We start from the raw sequence: 6,000 nt of genomic DNA, 5'->3' as shown, positions 1-6,000 counted from the left end.
AAATTAGGGCTTCTTGCTGGCCATTCATTCAATTTCATCTTTTCTGCCAATCCAATGATTTGATAAAGTCATATCTAAGAATCTTCTTACATTAATCCTAAAATGAGGAGGGGCGCTATCTTGTTGAATCCATATTTCATGATGAATTAGCATTAACTGTCTTCTTATATCTAGTACTATCTAATTGTCCAGCAAATCTGATTATAAGCCAATCTAAAAGAATATCAAAGTCTCTCTCTATGATTTATTCAACATAAGTGGATATACAGGTTGGCGAATAGAAGACTACATATAGACAATATAAACCTGTCTGATTTGCTGTTTTTGGCACGGCACAATCAGCAGATCTCATTTTACGTGATTTCATATTGCACCTATGAATCCGAAATTTTTGACATTTATCATTGATTGATTGACTAAATGGTTTTATGGAGGCAATTTGGCACTACAATTCACGCATTTATTCTCAGTAGATTTTAATAATAGAGCGATTCTTTATGCTAAAACTCTTTCGGAAGTCGTGTTAAATATTGAGACACCTTTTTGCCTCCATGAATGTAGAAATTGTCACATCAAGAACCAACCACTTATTGAAAGAGTCCAGGAGAAGAAATGGGTTGTCGTTTTGGATTTAGCACGATCGAGCAGAAGAGTTGGAGAGAAATTGAGTCTGGACCGTAAAACTGTGACAAGTCTTTTGAAAAAACATGGATATAAATGTTTTGAATATTTCAAAATTCAGGAGGTATTTCGTGTAGACCAAATAAATATAATCCTTTCATTATTCGTTACTGGTCTCAGTTCCATACTCAGTACCCTCATTTTTTATTGATGGTACTTTGACAATAAAATAAATACCTTGAGTTGCTACAAAACAAAGTTGTTCTGGTCGTTTAACTCCTCCCTAATATAGACCTTGGATCAGTCTATTTGCAACAAGATGGAGGTCCTGCTCATAATGCCATTAGAGTAAAAAAATTTTTAGCAAATACTTTTCCTAACCGCCTTATTAGTGGGAATGTTAAATGGCCTCCAAGATCTCCCGATTTGTCACCAAATGACTTTTATTTGTAGGGTTATTTAAGGAGACAAAATTATAAGCATCATAATTGTAGGCCAACGAATTTAGAGAAGTTGGAAAACAAAATTGTTGAATCTGCCAATTCTATTGTACCGCAAAGTTTTTTGGAAGTAAAAAGCAGCTTAAAGTAGAGGGTCTTTTCGAGCCTTTTATTTAAAGAATTAATTGTTAGATTTATTATTTAGAACTTTATTTTCTATTTTTTTTTACAATGTTTACGCTGTAATTTTCAATATACAACGCACAGCTTAAAAAAATTATAATTACGAATCTATGCGGGTTTTACACAAGAAATTACATATTGCACATACTGACGCGACGGCGGCGTTGCAACATCTTGCCTGTTAGGAACTTTATTTGTGTGGTGATCCATTCGCCAATCTGTATACATGTTTTAATTACCTACCTACTTTAACCGTTATACTTCCAAGATTTTATTACTTATTATTTTATTACTAGTTTAGCTTTAAAATTTCAAATAGCATAAGTACTTTTTATAGTTATTAATTCAATAAGTTTAATAGTACTAAGTTAAAATTTATGTTAAAACTACTTTGTTTAAATAATTTATTTTTATAATCATGCACCCCTGTCAAGGCTAACCTTTTGTGGGTCATTCATTTATTAAGAAATTTTAATTTTAAACTTTATTTTACTGTATTTAATTAAATAAACTTAATATTTTTATTTTTAAACGTTATGTTCTTTTTTTGACTCATTAAGAAGCATTTTTCCATAAATCTATTGCACTTTTTTGCTTTTAAATCGGGCCTCATCAAACTAAAAAATTACCGGAATCATAAAACCACATCTCTAACATTCACAGCATCCAAATCAACGTTCACCGTCAGTTATATCAAAGAGGCCGCCGACTCGATCTGGGTGTTCCATTAAATAAAGGTATCGCCCACTAAGCAAACGCCGACATGAGACAACGCTATATAAGAACAACCAAGCTGGAGAAGGATAATATAACACAGTCGGAAGAGTGAGAGACTGTAATTACATAGAGCGCTAACAAGTAGGGGTTTTTATTCTATAATGAACGCCATACAGGCTTTTATTGCTATGCAATGCCTTTTGATATCGATGCCGAGTGCGAAAGGGAGTATTAGGCGCTAAAATTGCTTTTTGTGGTATTTGGGTTCGGTTTTTGGACCTAATTGTTTGTTTTTTTCCGGATTTACGGAGACCTAAGCCGTTTTTTAAAATTAAAATAAATTTCACTGTTCACGGCCAAGCAGCATCTGTAACCAACGAGAGTGGATATTTATATCTATACATCTTCGTTACCGTCACCTTTTTCTTAACTATCTTTCAAGCCAGAACAGCGTGACCGCTCCAGAGAGGCTAATTGCCATTTTCAAAAACAATAAATTACCTTTAAGTCAAGCAGATGTGCGTAATGTCTTCAATTACTAGGCGGGGTAATGAAAATAAATTATTATTGGGATGTTTGAGGACTGTGAATAAAGTGCGTTAGTTTTGATTTGGAGAAGTATTTCCAGAGTGAGAATCTGGAAAATTCTTATTTATGTGATTTATTTATTATATAATATATTGAGCTTAAAATAATTGATTTATGACCAAAGTTAAACCAACACAGGCTGTAATAATTGACACTAATTGTTGCAATAAAAATTGATAAGTATAGTTAGGGGTACAAGAAGAAGAAGAAGAAAAAGTCGAAGAAAAGGAATAGCAACAAGCCTTGCACTTCAGAATAGAACATATTAGTTTTATTAGTAAAACTTAGAGTTGAGTGGGTGTTAAATAAAAAGAAAGAAAAACAATTTTTTGTTCAACTGCCTGGAAAAACATCTGATTTTATCAAATTTAGGCAGTTGTATGAAGCAGTAACATGAAAACAAAATAAATGGCAATTTAATGATATTTATAAAATATGTTCTTGATATTTTAAAAATGAGATCTCGAGAATGTTCGAAAGAAGACTAAGAAGATTTTCTTTTCGGAAAAAAACTAATTTTGGTCAAATTATAGGTATGAAAACAAGTTGATCGTTAATAAGCAATAAAAGTGCACAATTATTTACAAAAACTGATAAATAGGGTTAAGAGTAGAGGAGAAAAAGAAGAAGAAGAAAATTAACAACAGGATAACTTTAAAGAAGGAAATTATATTAGTCAAATAATATGAAAACAAACTATAAAAGAGCCCGAAATTGTTGAATTATAACTATAGTAAAAGAAAGTATGATTGTGAAGCCTAGCCATACTTATTAAGTACTATTTGCAACAATTTAGTCCCATTCATACTCTCAAGTTATAATAATTGACTTTGAATTTTGGATTCAATGGAAAAAAGTAATTTCTCGTCCTTAGTAAACAATAGGAATGAAAAATTATTACAAAAAAAAATAAATAGTAGGAGTAGAACAAAAAGACGAAGAATAATATCAACAAGTTTTATACTTCAAAAAAATTAAATAATATTTTTATTATTAGTAAAACTGGCATTGAGTTGCTGCTGAAAGAAAGAGAATTTCTTTTTTTAAATGCCAAGAATAAAAAAATAATTTTTTATTAATTCTAGGCAATTGAGAATCGAATGTTATTAAGATTCGTGACGCGATTTTGCGATTATAATAGAAGGCAAAAAAAGAAGTGTAACAAGAACCTCAAAGAGAAGAAGATAATTAAAATAAATTAATGAGTAATGCCTGAAACAAAATATGATTTTATCAATTCCAGGCAGTTGAGGAGCAAGTTACATATTACTAAACTATTCAGCTAAAATCCTTTATAGGCCCTTTTCGATTATTGATTAGCAAACACCAATAATATAAATAAATGTATTGCAATACCATTTTGGTTCATATTTTCTACTATTAAGGTTAGTTAATTTTAAATTATCCTTAAATAAATAACTTAAAAAAAAGTAATTTTTATATATAAGTATTTTAAAATTTTTGATATTTCAAGATGTCGAAAATTTGCTTAAAAGAAAAAGGAGAATAACAAAATTATAAACCAGTGAACAAAACATGAAATTAAAATGAGATCTGGCTGTTAATTGAGACGAAAGGAAAAGAATTTCTTTCTCCAAATGCCTGTAATAGAAACATGATTTTATAATCTTGTGCAGTTGAAAACCAAAATATGCTCAAACTTTTGATATTTAAAAAAAATAGATCTCCGGAAGATAAGAAAAAAATTTAGTAACAAAATTCACACTTCAGAAAAAAAATAATATTAGACCAGAAGCATGAAAGAAAACTAATTAGTGGCTATTAAATGAAAAGAAGGAAGCACAATTTTCTCATCCAAATTCAAAATAATATCCATTATTCCTAAAGAGACAATAATATATAACATCACCTGATAAACAACACTTATGATAACATACAGATAAAAGTAAAATGTTACTAACTCTGTTATCGTTATTAATAAGGATGCACGATGTAGTGAACATCTAATTTTTACCTTCATGTTATCCTAAATGTCTGATGATGACGGAAGGCGGTAACCTAGCTAGACTTTTATTTCGAGTTTATTTTCCTACTTGTTACACATTATCCAAATATCTTAATAAAAATAACGATTCAATCAATTTTAGGCACTTCAGAACCAAAATATGTTCAAATGCCTAATAACTTAAAGAATCAGATCTTAAAAATATATTAAAACGAGAAGAACAAGAAGAGTAAGAATATCCACGCCTGGATAGTGTTCAAATAAATAAGTGTCTGGTAACTGAGACAAATAATACCTTTTTTGAAATGCCTGGAATGAAAACGTGCTTTTATTAATTCAAGGCAGTTAAGAATTAAATTACGTTTAAATTCCAGACATATTAAGAAATTAAAAGAAAAAGAACTATAAGAAGTACACATCAAAGAGGATAAGAAACGATTTGACGTACTATAAAGTAGCTTTTAACTGCGATAAAAAAAAATTTTACTAAATGTCTAGATTTTTTCTTATTAAATCTACGTAGTTGAGGAACAGAATACGTTTAAATTCCTGTTAATTTAAGAAATCAGATCTCTAGAATGTATTAAAAAGTTTTCCTTTCTTCAGATGCTTTGAATAATAACATGTTTTTTATAAATTTTAGGCAATTGAAAGCCAAAAATATTTTTTTCATATTTTAAATAATCAGATCTAGATAATAAGTAATCTTCTCTGTTTAGAAGAAAAAGAAGAATAGCAAGACTTACATTTTAGAACAAAAAATAGTATTAGACTAGTAATTTGATAATAAGTTAATTAGTGGATGTTAAATGAGAAGAACGAAACAGATTTTTAATCCAAATGCCTGTAAAAGAAACACTATTTTATCAATTTAAGGCAGTTGAGAACCATGATATGTTTAAATTCTCTTTAATATATAAAGAAATCAGATCTCAAGAAAATATTAGGAAGAAAAAGGAAAAGAAGAATAATAAAATATTAACACATTAAACAACATAAAACGGATGAGTAAAGAAGATAAATATCTTTTTCCAAACAGGTTGAACAAAAACATGATTTCATCAATTTTAGGCTTTTAAGGATCAAAATATATTCAAACACCTAATATCTTTTTTGTTGAAATTATTGATGATTGTCAAAGATGTGCAGGAAGAACGGCAGCATTGTTTAACGAAAGTTACCATAATAGTCAATTAAATCATAAATATGTTTTAAAATTAATTGCTTAGTTTATGGAAACTGGTTCGATTGCAAACAAAAAAAGAAGTAATCGTCGTGTTTTAGATGAAGCTACACAACTGGAAATTTTAAGCACTTTTAATGCAGATTCTATATCACTTCGCAGTGGATCACGTCAGAAAGGAATATCTCACGAAACAGTAAGAAAAGCACCAAAGTTACATCAATTTCCTCTGTATAAAATTCAAATTCTTCAACAGCTTTTTAAAGATGAGTTATAAAAACAAAAACTAAAATATTTTACAT

The sequence above is a fragment of the Anthonomus grandis genome, chromosome 11 (assembly GCF_022605725.1).
Source record: "Anthonomus grandis grandis chromosome 11, icAntGran1.3, whole genome shotgun sequence".
Lineage (NCBI taxonomy): Eukaryota > Metazoa > Arthropoda > Insecta > Coleoptera > Curculionidae > Anthonomus > Anthonomus grandis.
The sequence above is the reverse complement of the archived record's forward strand: the minus strand, read 5'-3'. Positions refer to the sequence as shown.